This window comes from Triticum urartu, chromosome 5A (genome assembly GCF_056163025.1).
Source record: "Triticum urartu cultivar PI428250 chromosome 5A, HENAU_Tu73, whole genome shotgun sequence".
NCBI lineage: Eukaryota > Viridiplantae > Streptophyta > Magnoliopsida > Poales > Poaceae > Triticum > Triticum urartu.
In genome coordinates this window covers 72,091,162-72,108,445 of record NC_141877.1, presented here as the reverse complement: position 1 = coordinate 72,108,445, position 17,284 = coordinate 72,091,162, and the positions used below count along the sequence as shown (strand labels likewise).

At 48.3% G+C, this 17,284-nt stretch overlaps 32 non-coding genes and 3 pseudogenes across 32 annotated transcripts; all 35 read left to right on the top strand.

The window, feature by feature from the left end:
- Nucleotides 1–213: 213 nt before the first annotated feature.
- Nucleotides 214–332, top strand: LOC147969503 (5S ribosomal RNA). Its single transcript, XR_015605076.1, has one exon. It is a non-coding gene; the product is annotated as a 5S ribosomal RNA (ribosomal RNA).
- A 364-nt stretch (nt 333–696) lies between these two features.
- On the top strand, nt 697–815 carry LOC147969502 (5S ribosomal RNA). Its single transcript, XR_015606294.1, has one exon. It is a non-coding gene; the product is annotated as a 5S ribosomal RNA (ribosomal RNA).
- A 364-nt stretch (nt 816–1,179) lies between these two features.
- Nucleotides 1,180–1,298, top strand: LOC147969501 (5S ribosomal RNA). The gene has a single exon (XR_015605075.1). It is a non-coding gene; the product is annotated as a 5S ribosomal RNA (ribosomal RNA).
- A 364-nt stretch (nt 1,299–1,662) lies between these two features.
- LOC147969500 (5S ribosomal RNA) lies at nt 1,663–1,781 on the top strand. Its single transcript, XR_015605074.1, has one exon. It is a non-coding gene; the product is annotated as a 5S ribosomal RNA (ribosomal RNA).
- A 364-nt stretch (nt 1,782–2,145) lies between these two features.
- Nucleotides 2,146–2,264, top strand: LOC147969499 (5S ribosomal RNA). The gene has a single exon (XR_015605072.1). It is a non-coding gene; the product is annotated as a 5S ribosomal RNA (ribosomal RNA).
- Nucleotides 2,265–2,632: 368 nt separating this feature from the next.
- Nucleotides 2,633–2,751, top strand: LOC147969498 (5S ribosomal RNA). The gene has a single exon (XR_015605071.1). It is a non-coding gene; the product is annotated as a 5S ribosomal RNA (ribosomal RNA).
- A 368-nt stretch (nt 2,752–3,119) lies between these two features.
- LOC147969497 (5S ribosomal RNA) lies at nt 3,120–3,286 on the top strand (annotated as a pseudogene).
- Nucleotides 3,287–3,654: 368 nt separating this feature from the next.
- On the top strand, nt 3,655–3,773 carry LOC147969496 (5S ribosomal RNA). Its single transcript, XR_015605070.1, has one exon. It is a non-coding gene; the product is annotated as a 5S ribosomal RNA (ribosomal RNA).
- Nucleotides 3,774–4,141: 368 nt separating this feature from the next.
- On the top strand, nt 4,142–4,260 carry LOC147969495 (5S ribosomal RNA). Its single transcript, XR_015606735.1, has one exon. It is a non-coding gene; the product is annotated as a 5S ribosomal RNA (ribosomal RNA).
- Nucleotides 4,261–4,628: 368 nt separating this feature from the next.
- On the top strand, nt 4,629–4,747 carry LOC147969494 (5S ribosomal RNA). The gene has a single exon (XR_015605069.1). It is a non-coding gene; the product is annotated as a 5S ribosomal RNA (ribosomal RNA).
- Nucleotides 4,748–5,115: 368 nt separating this feature from the next.
- LOC147969493 (5S ribosomal RNA) lies at nt 5,116–5,234 on the top strand. Its single transcript, XR_015606734.1, has one exon. It is a non-coding gene; the product is annotated as a 5S ribosomal RNA (ribosomal RNA).
- A 368-nt stretch (nt 5,235–5,602) lies between these two features.
- Nucleotides 5,603–5,721, top strand: LOC147969492 (5S ribosomal RNA). The gene has a single exon (XR_015605068.1). It is a non-coding gene; the product is annotated as a 5S ribosomal RNA (ribosomal RNA).
- Nucleotides 5,722–6,085: 364 nt separating this feature from the next.
- On the top strand, nt 6,086–6,204 carry LOC147969491 (5S ribosomal RNA). The gene has a single exon (XR_015606293.1). It is a non-coding gene; the product is annotated as a 5S ribosomal RNA (ribosomal RNA).
- Nucleotides 6,205–6,568: 364 nt separating this feature from the next.
- On the top strand, nt 6,569–6,687 carry LOC147969490 (5S ribosomal RNA). The gene has a single exon (XR_015605067.1). It is a non-coding gene; the product is annotated as a 5S ribosomal RNA (ribosomal RNA).
- Nucleotides 6,688–7,051: 364 nt separating this feature from the next.
- On the top strand, nt 7,052–7,170 carry LOC147969489 (5S ribosomal RNA). The gene has a single exon (XR_015605066.1). It is a non-coding gene; the product is annotated as a 5S ribosomal RNA (ribosomal RNA).
- A 368-nt stretch (nt 7,171–7,538) lies between these two features.
- LOC147969488 (5S ribosomal RNA) lies at nt 7,539–7,670 on the top strand (annotated as a pseudogene).
- A 368-nt stretch (nt 7,671–8,038) lies between these two features.
- LOC147969487 (5S ribosomal RNA) lies at nt 8,039–8,157 on the top strand. Its single transcript, XR_015605065.1, has one exon. It is a non-coding gene; the product is annotated as a 5S ribosomal RNA (ribosomal RNA).
- Nucleotides 8,158–8,525: 368 nt separating this feature from the next.
- Nucleotides 8,526–8,644, top strand: LOC147969486 (5S ribosomal RNA). The gene has a single exon (XR_015605790.1). It is a non-coding gene; the product is annotated as a 5S ribosomal RNA (ribosomal RNA).
- Nucleotides 8,645–9,012: 368 nt separating this feature from the next.
- LOC147969485 (5S ribosomal RNA) lies at nt 9,013–9,139 on the top strand (annotated as a pseudogene).
- A 368-nt stretch (nt 9,140–9,507) lies between these two features.
- LOC147969484 (5S ribosomal RNA) lies at nt 9,508–9,626 on the top strand. The gene has a single exon (XR_015605064.1). It is a non-coding gene; the product is annotated as a 5S ribosomal RNA (ribosomal RNA).
- A 368-nt stretch (nt 9,627–9,994) lies between these two features.
- LOC147969483 (5S ribosomal RNA) lies at nt 9,995–10,113 on the top strand. Its single transcript, XR_015605063.1, has one exon. It is a non-coding gene; the product is annotated as a 5S ribosomal RNA (ribosomal RNA).
- Nucleotides 10,114–10,481: 368 nt separating this feature from the next.
- On the top strand, nt 10,482–10,600 carry LOC147969482 (5S ribosomal RNA). Its single transcript, XR_015605061.1, has one exon. It is a non-coding gene; the product is annotated as a 5S ribosomal RNA (ribosomal RNA).
- Nucleotides 10,601–10,968: 368 nt separating this feature from the next.
- On the top strand, nt 10,969–11,087 carry LOC147969481 (5S ribosomal RNA). Its single transcript, XR_015605060.1, has one exon. It is a non-coding gene; the product is annotated as a 5S ribosomal RNA (ribosomal RNA).
- A 368-nt stretch (nt 11,088–11,455) lies between these two features.
- LOC147969480 (5S ribosomal RNA) lies at nt 11,456–11,574 on the top strand. Its single transcript, XR_015605059.1, has one exon. It is a non-coding gene; the product is annotated as a 5S ribosomal RNA (ribosomal RNA).
- Nucleotides 11,575–11,942: 368 nt separating this feature from the next.
- On the top strand, nt 11,943–12,061 carry LOC147969479 (5S ribosomal RNA). The gene has a single exon (XR_015605058.1). It is a non-coding gene; the product is annotated as a 5S ribosomal RNA (ribosomal RNA).
- A 368-nt stretch (nt 12,062–12,429) lies between these two features.
- Nucleotides 12,430–12,548, top strand: LOC147969478 (5S ribosomal RNA). The gene has a single exon (XR_015606318.1). It is a non-coding gene; the product is annotated as a 5S ribosomal RNA (ribosomal RNA).
- A 368-nt stretch (nt 12,549–12,916) lies between these two features.
- LOC147969477 (5S ribosomal RNA) lies at nt 12,917–13,035 on the top strand. The gene has a single exon (XR_015605057.1). It is a non-coding gene; the product is annotated as a 5S ribosomal RNA (ribosomal RNA).
- Nucleotides 13,036–13,403: 368 nt separating this feature from the next.
- LOC147969476 (5S ribosomal RNA) lies at nt 13,404–13,522 on the top strand. Its single transcript, XR_015605056.1, has one exon. It is a non-coding gene; the product is annotated as a 5S ribosomal RNA (ribosomal RNA).
- A 368-nt stretch (nt 13,523–13,890) lies between these two features.
- LOC147969475 (5S ribosomal RNA) lies at nt 13,891–14,009 on the top strand. Its single transcript, XR_015606292.1, has one exon. It is a non-coding gene; the product is annotated as a 5S ribosomal RNA (ribosomal RNA).
- A 364-nt stretch (nt 14,010–14,373) lies between these two features.
- On the top strand, nt 14,374–14,492 carry LOC147969474 (5S ribosomal RNA). The gene has a single exon (XR_015605055.1). It is a non-coding gene; the product is annotated as a 5S ribosomal RNA (ribosomal RNA).
- A 367-nt stretch (nt 14,493–14,859) lies between these two features.
- LOC147969473 (5S ribosomal RNA) lies at nt 14,860–14,978 on the top strand. Its single transcript, XR_015606316.1, has one exon. It is a non-coding gene; the product is annotated as a 5S ribosomal RNA (ribosomal RNA).
- Nucleotides 14,979–15,346: 368 nt separating this feature from the next.
- Nucleotides 15,347–15,465, top strand: LOC147969472 (5S ribosomal RNA). The gene has a single exon (XR_015605882.1). It is a non-coding gene; the product is annotated as a 5S ribosomal RNA (ribosomal RNA).
- Nucleotides 15,466–15,833: 368 nt separating this feature from the next.
- LOC147969471 (5S ribosomal RNA) lies at nt 15,834–15,952 on the top strand. Its single transcript, XR_015606291.1, has one exon. It is a non-coding gene; the product is annotated as a 5S ribosomal RNA (ribosomal RNA).
- Nucleotides 15,953–16,320: 368 nt separating this feature from the next.
- Nucleotides 16,321–16,439, top strand: LOC147969470 (5S ribosomal RNA). Its single transcript, XR_015605054.1, has one exon. It is a non-coding gene; the product is annotated as a 5S ribosomal RNA (ribosomal RNA).
- A 368-nt stretch (nt 16,440–16,807) lies between these two features.
- Nucleotides 16,808–16,926, top strand: LOC147969469 (5S ribosomal RNA). Its single transcript, XR_015605053.1, has one exon. It is a non-coding gene; the product is annotated as a 5S ribosomal RNA (ribosomal RNA).
- Nucleotides 16,927–17,284: the final 358 nt, after the last annotated feature.

Sequence of the window (17,284 nt, the reverse complement as noted above, 5' to 3'; positions counted from 1 at the left end):
TTGTGAAAGGGGTGTAAAATACGTGTTGCTGCGGTATAGAGGGAGGGGTGGAAATCGTGATAAACTCGTCTTCGTAGTTGAGCGAGAGAGTAAGTAGTATAGGGCATTATCCATTAGTAGGCGACGGTTGTAATGGTAGTAAGAATGTATAGCCGTCTTTGTAGCGGACGTGGGAGTGGGAAGCATAAGGGATGAAGCCGGGGGTAACATGTCGGATGCGATCATACCAGCACTAAAGCACCGGATCCCATCAGAACTCCGAAGTTAAGCGTGCTTGGGCGAGAGTAGTACTAGGATGGGTGACCTCCTGGGAAGTCCTCGTGTTGCATTCCCTTTTTAATTATTTTTGTACGTACGTGAGGAACAGAACGCACGTGCGTGATATATATTAAGCCTGTCATCATATTTTTGACATTTGCGATATGTTTTAGCTCGGAGCTCGTTAGTCACGCGGCTAGGGAGAGTTGGGGCGCGAAAAGCGCGTTGTGAAAGGGGTGTAAAATACGTGTTGCTGCGGTATAGAGGGAGGGGTGGAAATCGTGGTAAACTCGTCTTCGTAGTTGAGCGAGAGAGTAAGTAGTATAGGGCATTATCCATTAGTAGGCGACGGTTGTAATGGTAGTAAGAATGTATAGCCGTCTTTGTAGCGGACGTGGGAGTGGGAAGCATAAGGGATGAAGCCGGGGGTAACATGTCGGATGCGATCATACCAGCACTAAAGCACCGGATCCCATCAGAACTCCAAAGTTAAGCGTGCTTGGGCGAGAGTAGTACTAGGATGGGTGACCTCCTGGGAAGTCCTCGTGTTGCATTCCCTTTTTAATTATTTTTGTACGTATGTGAGGAACAGAACGCACGTGCGTGATATATATTAAGCCTGTCATCATATTTTTGACATTTGCGATATGTTTTAGCTCGGAGCTCGTTAGTCACGCGGCTAGGGAGAGTTGGGGCGCGAAAAGCGCGTTGTGAAAGGGGTGTAAAATACGTGTTGCTGCGGTATAGAGGGAGGGGTGGAAATCGTGGTAAACTCGTCTTCGTAGTTGAGCGAGAGAGTAAGTAGTATAGGGCATTATCCATTAGTACGCGACGGTTGTAATGGTAGTTAGAATGTATAGCCGTCTTTGTAGCGGACGTGGGAGTGGGAATCATAAGGGATGAAGCCGGGGGTAACATGTCGGATGCGATCATACCAGCACTAAAGCACCGGATCCCATCAGAACTCCGAAGTTAAGCGTGCTTGGGCGAGAGTAGTACTAGGATGGGTGACCTCCTGGGAAGTCCTCGTGTTGCATTCCCTTTTTAATTATTTTTGTACGTACGTGAGGAACAGAACGCACGTGCGTGATATATATTAAGCCTGTCATCATATTTTTGACATTTGCGATATGTTTTAGCTCGGAGCTCGTTAGTCACGCGGCTAGGGAGAGTTGGGGCGCGAAAAGCGCGTTGTGAAAGGGGTGTAAAATACGTGTTGCTGCGGTATAGAGGGAGGGGTGGAAATCGTGATAAACTCGTCTTCGTAGTTGAGCGAGAGAGTAAGTAGTATAGGGCATTATCCATTAGTAGGCGACGGTTGTAATGGTAGTAAGAATGTATAGCCGTCTTTGTAGCGGACGTGGGAGTGGGAAGCATAAGGGATGAAGCCGGGGGTAACATGTCGGATGCGATCATACCAGCACTAAAGCACCGGATCCCATCAGAACTCCGAAGTTAAGCGTGCTTGGGCGAGAGTAGTACTAGGATGGGTGACCTCCTGGGAAGTCCTCGTGTTGCATTCCCTTTTTAATTATTTTTGTACGTACGTGAGGAACAGAACGCACGTGCGTGATATATATTAAGCCTGTCATCATATTTTTGACATTTGCGATATGTTTTAGCTCGGAGCTCGTTAGTCACGCGGCTAGGGAGAGTTGGGGCGCGAAAAGCGCGTTGTGAAAGGGGTGTAAAATACGTGTTGCTGCGGTATAGAGGGAGGGGTGGAAATCGTGGTAAACTCGTCTTCGTAGTTGAGCGAGAGAGTAAGTAGTATAGGGCATTATCCATTAGTAGGCGACGGTTGTAATGGTAGTAAGAATGTATAGCCGTCTTTGTAGCGGACGTGGGAGTGGGAAGCATAAGGGATGAAGCCGGGGGTAACATGTCGGATGCGATCATACCAGCACTAAAGCACCGGATCCCATCAGAACTCCGAAGTTAAGCGTGCTTGGGCGAGAGTAGTACTAGGATGGGTGACCTCCTGGGAAGTCCTCGTGTTGCATTCCCTTTTTAATTATTTTTGTACGTACGTGAGGAACAGAACGCACGTGCGTGCGTGATATATATTAAGCCTGTCATCATATTTTTGACATTTGCGATATGTTTTAGCTCGGAGCTCGTTAGTCACGCGGCTAGGGAGAGTTGGGGCGCGAAAAGCGCGTTGTGAAAGGGGTGTAAAATACGTGTTGCTGCGGTATAGAGGGAGGGGTGGAAATCGTGGTAAACTCGTCTTCGTAGTTGAGCGAGAGAGTAAGTAGTATAGGGCATTATCCATTAGTAGGCGACGGTTGTAATGGTAGTAAGAATGTATAGCCGTCTTTGTAGCGGACGTGGGAGTGGGAAGCATAAGGGATGAAGCCGGGGGTAACATGTCGGATGCGATCATACCAGCACTAAAGCACCGGATCCCATCAGAACTCCGAAGTTAAGCGTGCTTGGGCGAGAGTAGTACTAGGATGGGTGACCTCCTGGGAAGTCCTCGTGTTGCATTCCCTTTTTAATTATTTTTGTACGTACGTGAGGAACAGAACGCACGTGCGTGCGTGATATATATTAAGCCTGTCATCATATTTTTGACATTTGCGATATGTTTTAGCTCGGAGCTCGTTAGTCACGCGGCTAGGGAGAGTTGGGGCGCGAAAAGCGCGTTGTGAAAGGGGTGTAAAATACGTGTTGCTGCGGTATAGAGGGAGGGGTGGAAATCGTGGTAAACTCGTCTTCGTAGTTGAGCGAGAGAGTAAGTAGTATAGGGCATTATCCATTAGTAGGCGACGGTTGTAATGGTAGTAAGAATGTATAGCCGTCTTTGTAGCGGACGTGGGAGTGGGAAGCATAAGGGATGAAGCCGGGGGTAACATGTCGGATGCGATCATACCAGCACTAAAGCACCGGATCCCATCAGAACTCCGAAGTTAAGCGTGCTTGGGCGAGAGTAGTACTAGGATGGGTGACCTCCTAAGTTAAGCGTGCTTGGGCGAGAGTAGTACTAGGATGGGTGACCTCCTGGGAAGTCCTCGTGTTGCATTCCCTTTTTAATTATTTTTGTACGTACGTGAGGAACAGAACGCACGTGCGTGCGTGATATATATTAAGCCTGTCATCATATTTTTGACATTTGCGATATGTTTTAGCTCGGAGCTCGTTAGTCACGCGGCTAGGGAGAGTTGGGGCGCGAAAAGCGCGTTGTGAAAGGGGTGTAAAATACGTGTTGCTGCGGTATAGAGGGAGGGGTGGAAATCGTGGTAAACTCGTCTTCGTAGTTGAGCGAGAGAGTAAGTAGTATAGGGCATTATCCATTAGTAGGCGACGGTTGTAATGGTAGTAAGAATGTATAGCCGTCTTTGTAGCGGACGTGGGAGTGGGAAGCATAAGGGATGAAGCCGGGGGTAACATGTCGGATGCGATCATACCAGCACTAAAGCACCGGATCCCATCAGAACTCCGAAGTTAAGCGTGCTTGGGCGAGAGTAGTACTAGGATGGGTGACCTCCTGGGAAGTCCTCGTGTTGCATTCCCTTTTTAATTATTTTTGTACGTACGTGAGGAACAGAACGCACGTGCGTGCGTGATATATATTAAGCCTGTCATCATATTTTTGACATTTGCGATATGTTTTAGCTCGGAGCTCGTTAGTCACGCGGCTAGGGAGAGTTGGGGCGCGAAAAGCGCGTTGTGAAAGGGGTGTAAAATACGTGTTGCTGCGGTATAGAGGGAGGGGTGGAAATCGTGGTAAACTCGTCTTCGTAGTTGAGCGAGAGAGTAAGTACTATAGGGCATTATCCATTAGTAGGCGACGGTTGTAATGGTAGTAAGAATGTATAGCCGTCTTTGTAGCGGACGTGGGAGTGGGAAGCATAAGGGATGAAGCCGGGGGTAACATGTCGGATGGGATCATACCAGCACTAAAGCACCGGATCCCATCAGAACTCCAAAGTTAAGCGTGCTTGGGCGAGAGTAGTACTAGGATGGGTGACCTCCTGGGAAGTCCTCGTGTTGCATTCCCTTTTTAATTATTTTTGTACGTACGTGAGGAACAGAACGCACGTGCGTGCGTGATATATATTAAGCCTGTCATCATATTTTTGACATTTGCGATATGTTTTAGCTCGGAGCTCGTTAGTCACGCGGCTAGGGAGAGTTGGGGCGCGAAAAGCGCGTTGTGAAAGGGGTGTAAAATACGTGTTGCTGCGGTATAGAGGGAGGGGTGGAAATCGTGGTAAACTCGTCTTCGTAGTTGAGCGAGAGAGTAAGTAGTATAGGGCATTATCCATTAGTAGGCGACGGTTGTAATGGTAGTAAGAATGTATAGCCGTCTTTGTAGCGGACGTGGGAGTGGGAAGCATAAGGGATGAAGCCGGGGGTAACATGTCGGATGCGATCATACCAGCACTAAAGCACCGGATCCCATCAGAACTCCGAAGTTAAGCGTGCTTGGGCGAGAGTAGTACTAGGATGGGTGACCTCCTGGGAAGTCCTCGTGTTGCATTCCCTTTTTAATTATTTTTGTACGTACGTGAGGAACAGAACGCACGTGCGTGCGTGATATATATTAAGCCTGTCATCATATTTTTGACATTTGCGATATGTTTTAGCTCGGAGCTCGTTAGTCACGCGGCTAGGGAGAGTTGGGGCGCGAAAAGCGCGTTGTGAAAGGGGTGTAAAATACGTGTTGCTGCGGTATAGAGGGAGGGGTGGAAATCGTGGTAAACTCGTCTTCGTAGTTGAGCGAGAGAGTAAGTACTATAGGGCATTATCCATTAGTAGGCGACGGTTGTAATGGTAGTAAGAATGTATAGCCGTCTTTGTAGCGGACGTGGGAGTGGGAAGCATAAGGGATGAAGCCGGGGGTAACATGTCGGATGGGATCATACCAGCACTAAAGCACCGGATCCCATCAGAACTCCAAAGTTAAGCGTGCTTGGGCGAGAGTAGTACTAGGATGGGTGACCTCCTGGGAAGTCCTCGTGTTGCATTCCCTTTTTAATTATTTTTGTACGTACGTGAGGAACAGAACGCACGTGCGTGCGTGATATATATTAAGCCTGTCATCATATTTTTGACATTTGCGATATGTTTTAGCTCGGAGCTCGTTAGTCACGCGGCTAGGGAGAGTTGGGGCGCGAAAAGCGCGTTGTGAAAGGGGTGTAAAATACGTGTTGCTGCGGTATAGAGGGAGGGGTGGAAATCGTGGTAAACTCGTCTTCGTAGTTGAGCGAGAGAGTAAGTAGTATAGGGCATTATCCATTAGTAGGCGACGGTTGTAATGGTAGTAAGAATGTATAGCCGTCTTTGTAGCGGACGTGGGAGTGGGAAGCATAAGGGATGAAGCCGGGGGTAACATGTCGGATGCGATCATACCAGCACTAAAGCACCGGATCCCATCAGAACTCCGAAGTTAAGCGTGCTTGGGCGAGAGTAGTACTAGGATGGGTGACCTCCTGGGAAGTCCTCGTGTTGCATTCCCTTTTTAATTATTTTTGTACGTACGTGAGGAACAGAACGCACGTGCGTGATATATATTAAGCCTGTCATCATATTTTTGACATTTGCGATATGTTTTAGCTCGGAGCTCGTTAGTCACGCGGCTAGGGAGAGTTGGGGCGCGAAAAGCGCGTTGTGAAAGGGGTGTAAAATACGTGTTGCTGCGGTATAGAGGGAGGGGTGGAAATCGTGGTAAACTCGTCTTCGTAGTTGAGCGAGAGAGTAAGTAGTATAGGGCATTATCCATTAGTAGGCGACGGTTGTAATGGTAGTAAGAATGTATAGCCGTCTTTGTAGCGGACGTGGGAGTGGGAAGCATAAGGGATGAAGCCGGGGGTAACATGTCGGATGCGATCATACCAGCACTAAAGCACCGGATCCCATCAGAACTCCAAAGTTAAGCGTGCTTGGGCGAGAGTAGTACTAGGATGGGTGACCTCCTGGGAAGTCCTCGTGTTGCATTCCCTTTTTAATTATTTTTGTACGTATGTGAGGAACAGAACGCACGTGCGTGATATATATTAAGCCTGTCATCATATTTTTGACATTTGCGATATGTTTTAGCTCGGAGCTCGTTAGTCACGCGGCTAGGGAGAGTTGGGGCGCGAAAAGCGCGTTGTGAAAGGGGTGTAAAATACGTGTTGCTGCGGTATAGAGGGAGGGGTGGAAATCGTGGTAAACTCGTCTTCGTAGTTGAGCGAGAGAGTAAGTAGTATAGGGCATTATCCATTAGTACGCGACGGTTGTAATGGTAGTTAGAATGTATAGCCGTCTTTGTAGCGGACGTGGGAGTGGGAATCATAAGGGATGAAGCCGGGGGTAACATGTCGGATGCGATCATACCAGCACTAAAGCACCGGATCCCATCAGAACTCCGAAGTTAAGCGTGCTTGGGCGAGAGTAGTACTAGGATGGGTGACCTCCTGGGAAGTCCTCGTGTTGCATTCCCTTTTTAATTATTTTTGTACGTACGTGAGGAACAGAACGCACGTGCGTGATATATATTAAGCCTGTCATCATATTTTTGACATTTGCGATATGTTTTAGCTCGGAGCTCGTTAGTCACGCGGCTAGGGAGAGTTGGGGCGCGAAAAGCGCGTTGTGAAAGGGGTGTAAAATACGTGTTGCTGCGGTATAGAGGGAGGGGTGGAAATCGTGATAAACTCGTCTTCGTAGTTGAGCGAGAGAGTAAGTAGTATAGGGCATTATCCATTAGTAGGCGACGGTTGTAATGGTAGTAAGAATGTATAGCCGTCTTTGTAGCGGACGTGGGAGTGGGAAGCATAAGGGATGAAGCCGGGGGTAACATGTCGGATGCGATCATACCAGCACTAAAGCACCGGATCCCATCAGAACTCCGAAGTTAAGCGTGCTTGGGCGAGAGTAGTACTAGGATGGGTGACCTCCTGGGAAGTCCTCGTGTTGCATTCCCTTTTTAATTATTTTTGTACGTACGTGAGGAACAGAACGCACGTGCGTGCGTGATATATATTAAGCCTGTCATCATATTTTTGACATTTGCGATGTGTTTTAGCTCGGAGCTCGTTAGTCACGCGGCTAGGGAGAGTTGGGGCGCGAAAAGCGCGTTGTGAAAGGGGTGTAAAATACGTGTTGCTGCGGTATAGAGGGAGGGGTGGAAATCGTGGTAAACTCGTCTTCGTAGTTGAGCGAGAGAGTAAGTAGTATAGGGCATTATCCATTAGTAGGCGACGGTTGTAATGGTAGTAAGAATGTATAGCCGTCTTTGTAGCGGACGTGGGAGTGGGAAGCATAAGGGATGAAGCCGGGGGTAACATGTCGGATGCGATCATACCAGCACTAAAGCACCGGATCCCATCAGAACTCTGAAGTTAAGCGTGCTTGGGCGAGAGTAGTACTAGGATGGACTACTAGGATGGGTGACCTCCTGGGAAGTCCTCGTGTTGCATTCCCTTTTTAATTATTTTTGTACGTACGTGAGGAACAGAACGCACGTGCGTGCGTGATATATATTAAGCCTGTCATCATATTTTTGACATTTGCGATATGTTTTAGCTCGGAGCTCGTTAGTCACGCGGCTAGGAAGAGTTGGGGCGCGAAAAGCGCGTTGTGAAAGGGGTGTAAAATACGTGTTGCTGCGGTATAGAGGGAGGGGTGGAAATCGTGGTAAACTCGTCTTCGTAGTTGAGCGAGAGAGTAAGTAGTATAGGGCATTATCCATTAGTAGGCGACGGTTGTAATGGTAGTAAGAACGTATAGCCGTCTTTGTAGCGGACGTGGGAGTGGGAAGCATAAGGGATGAAGCCGGGGGTAACATGTCGGATGCGATCATACCAGCACTAAAGCACCGGATCCCATCAGAACTCCGAAGTTAAGCGTGCTTGGGCGAGAGTAGTACTAGGATGGGTGACCTCCTGGGAAGTCCTCGTGTTGCATTCCCTTTTTAATTATTTTTGTACGTACGTGAGGAACAGAACGCACGTGCGTGCGTGATATATATTAAGCCTGTCATCATATTTTTGACATTTGCGATATGTTTTAGCTCGGAGCTCGTTAGTCACGCGGCTAGAGAGAGTTGGGGCGCGAAAAGCGCGTTGTGAAAGGGGTGTAAAATACGTGTTGCTGCGGTATAGAGGGAGGGGTGGAAATCGTGGTAAACTCGTCTTCGTAGTTGAGCGAGAGAGTAAGTAGTATAGGGCATTATCCATTAGTAGGCGACGGTTGTAATGGTAGTAAGAACGTATAGCCGTCTTTGTAGCGGACGTGGGAGTGGGAAGCATAAGGGATGAAGCCGGGGGTAACATGTCGGATGTGATCATACCAGCACTAAAGCACCGGATCCCATCAGAACTCCGAAGTTAAGCGTGCTTGGGCGAGAGTAGTACTAGGATGGGTGACCTCCTGGGAAGTCCTCGTGTTGCATTCCCTTTTTAATTATTTTTGTACGTACGTGAGGAACAGAACGCACGTGCGTGCGTGATATATATTAAGCCTGTCATCATATTTTTGACATTTGCGATATGTTTTAGCTCGGAGCTCGTTAGTCACGCGGCTAGGGAGAGTTGGGGCGCGAAAAGCGCGTTGTGAAAGGCGTGTAAAATACGTGTTGCTGCGGTATAGAGGGAGGGGTGGAAATCGTGGTAAACTCGTCTTCGTAGTTGAGCGAGAGAGTAAGTAGTATAGGGCATTATCCATTAGTAGGCGACGGTTGTAATGGTAGTAAGAATGTATAGCCGTCTTTGTAGCGGACGTGGGAGTGGGAAGCATAAGGGATGAAGCCGGGGGTAACATGTCGGATGCGATCATACCAGCACTAAAGCACCGGATCCCATCAGAACTCCGAAACTCCGAAGTTAAGCGTGCTTGGGCGAGAGTAGTACTAGGATGGGTGACCTCCTGGGAAGTCCTCGTGTTGCATTCCCTTTTTAATTATTTTTGTACGTACGTGAGGAACAGAACGCACGTGCGTGCGTGATATATATTAAGCCTGTCATCATATTTTTGACATTTGCGATGTGTTTTAGCTCGGAGCTCGTTAGTCACGCGGCTAGGGAGAGTTGGGGCGCGAAAAGCGCGTTGTGAAAGGGGTGTAAAATACGTGTTGCTGCGGTATAGAGGGAGGGGTGGAAATCGTGGTAAACTCGTCTTCGTAGTTGAGCGAGAGAGTAAGTAGTATAGGGCATTATCCATTAGTAGGCGACGGTTGTAATGGTAGTAAGAACGTATAGCCGTCTTTGTAGCGGACGTGGGAGTGGGAAGCATAAGGGATGAAGCCGGGGGTAACATGTCGGATGCGATCATACCAGCACTAAAGCACCGGATCCCATCAGAACTCCGAAGTTAAGCGTGCTTGGGCGAGAGTAGTACTAGGATGGGTGACCTCCTGGGAAGTCCTCGTGTTGCATTCCCTTTTTAATTATTTTTGTACGTACGTGAGGAACAGAACGCACGTGCGTGCGTGATATATATTAAGCCTGTCATCATATTTTTGACATTTGCGATATGTTTTAGCTCGGAGCTCGTTAGTCACGCGGCTAGGGAGAGTTGGGGCGCGGAAAGCGCGTTGTGAAAGAGGTGTAAAATACGTGTTGCTGCGGTATAGAGGGAGGGGTGGAAATCGTGGTAAACTCGTCTTCGTAGTTGAGCGAGAGAGTAAGTAGTATAGGGCATTATCCATTAGTAGGCGACGGTTGTAATGGTAGTAAGAATGTATAGCCGTCTTTGTAGCGGACGTTGGAGTGGGAAGCATAAGGGATGAAGCCGGGGGTAACATGTCGGATGCGATCATACCAGCACTAAAGCACCGGATCCCATCAGAACTCCGAAGTTAAGCGTGCTTGGGCGAGAGTAGTACTAGGATGGGTGACCTCCTGGGAAGTCCTCGTGTTGCATTCCCTTTTTAATTATTTTTGTACGTACGTGAGGAACAGAACGCACGTGCGTGCGTGATATATATTAAGCCTGTCATCATATTTTTGACATTTGCGATATGTTTTAGCTCGGAGCTCGTTAGTCACGCGGCTAGGGAGAGTTGGGGCGCGAAAAGCGCGTTGTGAAAGGGGTGTAAAATACGTGTTGCTGCGGTATAGAGGGAGGGGTGGAAATCTTGATAAACTCGTCTTCGTAGTTGAGCGAGAGAGTAAGTAGTATAGGGCATTATCCATTAGTAGGCGACGGTTGTAATGGTAGTAAGAATGTATAGCCGTCTTTGTAGCGGACGTGGGAGTGGGAAGCATAAGGGATGAAGCCGGGGGTAACATGTCGGATGCGATCATACCAGCACTAAAGCACCGGATCCCATCAGAACTCCGAAGTTAAGCGTGCTTGGGCGAGAGTAGTACTAGGATGGGTGACCTCCTGGGAAGTCCTCGTGTTGCATTCCCTTTTTAATTATTTTTGTACGTACGTGAGGAACAGAACGCACGTGCGTGCGTGATATATATTAAGCCTGTCATCATATTTTTGACATTTGCGATGTGTTTTAGCTCGGAGCTCGTTAGTCACGTGGCTAGGGAGAGTTGGGGCGCGAAAAGCGCGTTGTGAAAGGGGTGTAAAATACGTGTTGCTGCGGTATAGAGGGAGGGGTGGAAATCGTGGTAAACTCGTCTTCGTAGTTGAGCGAGAGAGTAAGTAGTATAGGGCATTATCCATTAGTAGGCGACGGTTGTAATGGTAGTAAGAATGTATAGCCGTCTTTGTAGCGGACGTGGGAGTGGGAAGCATAAGGGATGAAGCCGGGGGTAACATGTCGGATGCGATCATACCAGCACTAAAGCACCGGATCCCATCAGAACTCCGAAGTTAAGCGTGCTTGGGCGAGAGTAGTACTAGGATGGGTGACCTCCTGGGAAGTCCTCGTGTTGCATTCCCTTTTTAATTATTTTTGTACGTACGTGAGGAACAGAACGCACGTGCGTGCGTGATATATATTAAGCCGGTCATCATATTTTTGACATTTGCGATATGTTTTAGCTCGGAGCTCGTTAGTCACGCGGCTAGGGAGAGTTGGGGCGCGAAAAGCGCGTTGTGAAAGGGGTGTAAAATACGTGTTGCTGCGGTATAGAGGGAGGGGTGGAAATCGTGGTAAACTCGTCTTCGTAGTTGAGCGAGAGAGTAAGTAGTATAGGGCATTATCCATTAGTAGGCGACGGTTGTAATGGTAGTAAGAAGGTATAGCCGTCTTTGTAGCGGACGTGGGAGTGGGAAGCATAAGGGATGAAGCCGGGGGTAACATGTCGGATGCGATCATACCAGCACTAAAGCACCGGATCCCATCAGAACTCCGAAGTTAAGCGTGCTTGGGCGAGAGTAGTACTAGGATGGGTGACCTCCTGGGAAGTCCTCGTGTTGCATTCCCTTTTTAATTATTTTTGTACGTACGTGAGGAACAGAACGCACGTGCGTGCGTGATATATATTAAGCCGGTCATCATATTTTTGACATTTGCGATATGTTTTAGCTCGGAGCTCGTTAGTCACGCGGCTAGGGAGAGTTGGGGCGCGAAAAGCGCGTTGTGAAAGGGGTGTAAAATACGTGTTGCTGCGGTATAGAGGGAGGGGTGGAAATCGTGGTAAACTCGTCTTCGTAGTTGAGCGAGAGAGTAAGTAGTATAGGGCATTATCCATTAGTAGGCGACGGTTGTAATGGTAGTAAGAATGTATAGCCGTCTTTGTAGCGGACGTGGGAGTGGGAAGCATAAGGGATGAAGCCGGGGGTAACATGTCGGATGCGATCATACCAGCACTAAAGCACCGGATCCCATCAGAACTCCGAAGTTAAGCGTGCTTGGGCGAGAGTAGTACTAGGATGGGTGACCTCCTGGGAAGTCCTCGTGTTGCATTCCCTTTTTAATTATTTTTGTACGTACGTGAGGAACAGAACGCACGTGCGTGCGTGATATATATTAAGCCGGTCATCATATTTTTGACATTTGCGATATGTTTTAGCTCGGAGCTCGTTAGTCACGCGGCTAGGGAGAGTTGGGGCGCGAAAAGCGCGTTGTGAAAGGGGTGTAAAATACGTTTTGCTGCGGTATAGAGGGAGGGGTGGAAATAGTGGTAAACTCGTCTTCGTAGTTGAGCGAGAGAGTAAGTAGTATAGGGCATTATCCATTAGTAGGCGACGGTTGTAATGGTAGTAAGAATGTATAGCCGTCTTTGTAGCGGACGTGGGAGTGGGAAGCATAAGGGATGAAGCCGGGGGTAACATGTCGGATGCGATCATACCAGCACTAAAGCACCGGATCCCATCAGAACTCAGAAGTTAAGCGTGCTTGGGCGAGAGTAGTACTAGGATGGGTGACCTCCTGGGAAGTCCTCGTGTTGCATTCCCTTTTTAATTATTTTTGTACGTACTTGAGGAACAGAACGCACGTGCGTGCGTGATATATATTAAGCCGGTCATCATATTTTTGACATTTGCGATATGTTTTAGCTCGGAGCTCGTTAGTCACGCGGCTAGGGAGAGTTGGGGCGCGAAAAGCGCGTTGTGAAAGGGGTGTAAAATACGTGTTGCTGCGGTATAGAGGGAGGGGTGGAAATCGTGGTAAACTCGTCTTCGTAGTTGAGCGAGAGAGTAAGTAGTATAGGGCATTATCCATTAGTAGGCGACGGTTGTAATGGTAGTAAGAATGTATAGCCGTCTTTGTAGCGGACGTGGGAGTGGGAAGCATAAGGGATGAAGCCGGGGGTAACATGTCGGATGCGATCATACCAGCACTAAAGCACCGGATCCCATCAGAACTCCGAAGTTAAGCGTGCTTGGGCGAGAGTAGTACTAGGATGGGTGACCTCCTGGGAAGTCCTCGTGTTGCATTCCCTTTTTAATTATTTTTGTACGTACGTGAGGAACAGAACGCACGTGCGTGCGTGATATATATTAAGCCGGTCATCATATTTTTGACATTTGCGATATGTTTTAGCTCGGAGCTCGTTAGTCACGCGGCTAGGGAGAGTTGGGGCGCGAAAAGCGCGTTGTGAAAGGGGTGTAAAATACGTGTTGCTGCGGTATAGAGGGAGGGGTGGAAATCGTGGTAAACTCGTCTTCGTAGTTGAGCGAGAGAGTAAGTAGTATAGGGCATTATCCATTAGTAGGCGACGGTTGTAATGGTAGTAAGAAGGTATAGCCGTCTTTGTAGCGGACGTGGGAGTGGGAAGCATAAGGGATGAAGCCGGGGGTAACATGTCGGATGCGATCATACCAGCACTAAAGCACCGGATCCCATCAGAACTCCGAAGTTAAGCGTGCTTGGGCGAGAGTAGTACTAGGATGGGTGACCTCCTGGGAAGTCCTCGTGTTGCATTCCCTTTTTAATTATTTTTGTACGTATTTGAGGAACAGAACGCACGTGCGTGCGTGATATATATTAAGCCTGTCATCATATTTTTGACATTTGCGATATGTTTTAGCTCGTAGCTCGTTAGTCACGCGGCTAGGGAGAGTTGGGGCGCGAAAAGCGCGTTGTGAAAGGGGTGTAAAATACGTGTTGCTGCGGTATAGAGGGAGGGGTGGAAATCGTGGTAAACTCGTCTTCGTAGTTGAGCGAGAGAGTAAGTAGTATAGGGCATTATCCATTAGTAGGCGACGGTTGTAATGGTAGTAAGAATGTATAGCCGTCTTTGTAGCGGACGTGGGAGTGGGAAGCATAAGGGATGAAGCCGGGGGTAACATGTCGGATGCGATCATACCAGCACTAAAGCACCGGATCCCATCAGAACTCCAAAGTTAAGCGTGCTTGGGCGAGAGTAGTACTAGGATGGGTGACCTCCTGGGAAGTCCTCGTGTTGCATTCCCTTTTTAATTATTTTTGTACGTACGTGAGGAACAGAACGCACGTGCGTGATATATATTAAGCCTGTCATCATATTTTTGACATTTGCGATATGTTTTAGCTCGGAGCTCGTTAGTCACGCGGCTAGGGAGAGTTGGGGCGCGAAAAGCGCGTTGTGAAAGGGGTGTAAAATACGTGTTGCTGCGGTATAGAGGGAGGGGTGGAAATCGTGGTAAACTCGTCTTCGTAGTTGAGCGAGAGAGTAAGTAGTATAGGGCATTATCCATTAGTAGGCGACGGTTGTAATGGTAGTAAGAATGTATAGCCGTCTTTGTAGCGGACGTGGGAGTGGGAAGCATAAGGGATGAAGCCGGGGGTAACATGTCGGATGCGATCATACCAGCACTAAAGCACCGGATCCCATCAGAACTCCGAAGTTAAGCGTGCTTGGGCGAGAGTAGTACTAGGATGGGTGACCTCCTGGGAAGTCCTCGTGTTGCATTCCCTTTTTAATTATTTTTGTACGTACGTGAGGAACAGAACGCACATGCGTGCGTGATATATATTAAGCCTGTCCTCATATTTTTGACATTTGCGATATGTTTTAGCTCGGAGCTCGTTAGTCACGCGGCTAGGGAGAGTTGGGGCGCGAAAAGCGCGTTGTGAAAGGGTGTAAAATACGTGTTGCTGCGGTATAGAGGGAGGGGTGGAAATCGTGGTAAACTCGTCTTCGTAGTTGAGCGAGAGAGTAAGTAGTATAGGGCATTATCCATTAGTAGGCGACGGTTGTAATGGTTGTAAGAATGTATAGCCGTCTTTGTAGCGGACGTGGGAGTGGGAAGCATAAGGGATGAAGCCGGGGGTAACATGTCGGATGCGATCATACCAGCACTAAAGCACCGGATCCCATCAGAACTCAGAAGTTAAGCGTGCTTGGGCGAGAGTAGTACTAGGATGGGTGACCTCCTGGGAAGTCCTCGTGTTGCATTCCCTTTTTAATTATTTTTGTACGTACTTGAGGAACAGAACGCACGTGCGTGCGTGATATATATTAAGCCTGTCATCATATTTTTGACATTTGCGATATGTTTTAGCTCGGAGCTCGTTAGTCACGCGGCTAGGGAGAGTTGGGGCGCGAAAAGAGCGTTGTGAAAGGGGTGTAAAATACGTGTTGCTGCGGTATAGAGGGAGGGGTGGAAATCGTGGTAAACTCGTCTTCGTAGTTGAGCGAGAGAGTAAGTAGTATAGGGCATTATCCATTAGTAGGCGACGGTTGTAATGGTAGTAAGAATGTATAGCCGTCTTTGTAGCGGACGTGGGAGTGGGAAGCATAAGGGATGAAGCCGGGGGTAACATGTCGGATGCGATCATGCCAGCACTAAAGCACCGGATCCCATCAGAACTCCGAAGTTAAGCGTGCTTGGGCGAGAGTAGTACTAGGATGGGTGACCTCCTGGGAAGTCCTCGTGTTGCATTCCCTTTTTAATTATTTTTGTACGTACGTGAGGAACAGAACGCACGTGCGTGCGTGATATATATTAAGCCTGTCATCATATTTTTGACATTTGCGATATGTTTTAGCTCGGAGCTCGTTAGTCACGTGGCTAGGGAGAGTTGGGGCGCGAAAAGCGCGTTGTGAAAGGGGTGTAAAATACGTGTTGCTGCGGTATAGAGGGAGGGGTGGAAATCGTGGTAAACTCGTCTTCGTAGTTGAGCGAGAGAGTAAGTAGTATAGGGCATTATCCATTAGTAGGCGACGGTTGTAATGGTAGTAAGAATGTATAGCCGTCTTTGTAGCGGACGTGGGAGTGGGAAGCATAAGGGATGAAGCCGGGGGTAACATGTCGGATGCGATCATACCAGCACTAAAGCACCGGATCCCATCAGAACTCCAAAGTTAAGCGTGCTTGGGCGAGAGTAGTACTAGGATGGGTGACCTCCTGGGAAGTCCTCGTGTTGCATTCCCTTTTTAATTATTTTTGTACGTACGTGAGGAACAGAACGCACGTGCGTGCGTGATATATATTAAGCCTGTCCTCATATTTTTGACATTTGCGATATGTTTTAGCTCGGAGCTCGTTAGTCACGCGGCTAAGGAGAGTTGGGGCGCGAAAAGCGCGTTGTGAAAGGGGTGTAAAATACGTGTTGCTGCGGTATAGAGGGAGGGGTGGAAATCGTGGTAAACTCGTCTTCGTAGTTGAGCGAGAGAGTAAGTAGTATAGGGCATTATCCATTAGTAGGCGACGGTTGTAATGGTAGTAAGAATGTATAGCCGTCTTTGTAGCGGACGTGGGAGTGGGAAGCATAAGGGATGAAGCCGGGGGTAACATGTCGGATGCGATCATACCAGCACTAAAGCACCGGATCCCATCAGAACTCCGAAGTTAAGCGTGCTTGGGCGAGAGTAGTACTAGGATGGGTGACCTCCTGGGAAGTCCTCGTGTTGCATTCCCTTTTTAATTATTTTTGTACGTACGTGAGGAACAGAACGCACGTGCGTGCGTGATATATATTAAGCCTGTCATCATATTTTTGACATTTGCGATATGTTTTAGCTCGGAGCTCGTTAGTCACGCGGCTAGGGAGAGTTGGGGCGCGAAAAGCGCGTTGTGAAAGGGGTGTAAAATACGTGTTGCTGCGGTATAGAGGGAGGGGTGGAAATCGTGGTAAACTCGTCTTCGTAGTTGAGCGAGAGAGTAAGTAGTATAGGGCATTATCCATTAGTAGGCGACGGTTGTAATGGTAGTAAGAATGTATAGCCGTCTTTGTAGCGGACGTGGGAGTGGGAAGCATAAGGGATGAAGCCGGGGGTAACATGTCGGATGCGATCATACCAGCACTAAAGCACCGGATCCCATCAGAACTCCGAAGTTAAGCGTGCTTGGGCGAGAGTAGTACTAGGATGGGTGACCTCCTGGGAAGTCCTCGTGTTGCATTCCCTTTTTAATTATTTTTGTACGTACGTGAGGAACAGAACGCACGTGCGTGCGTGATATATATTAAGCCTGTCCTCATATTTTTGACATTTGCGATATGTTTTAGCTCGGAGCTCGTTAGTCACGCGGCTAGGGAGAGTTGGGGCGCGAAAAGCGCGTTGTGAAAGGGGTGTAAAATACGTGTTGCTGCGGTATAGAGGGAGGGGTGGAAATCGTGGTAAACTCGTCTTCGTAGTTGAGCGAGAGAGTAAGTAGTATAGGGCATTATCCATTAGTAGGCGACGGTTGTAATGGTAGTAAGAATGTATAGCCGTCTTTGTAGCGGACGTGGGAGTGGGAAGCATAAGGGATGAAGCCGGGG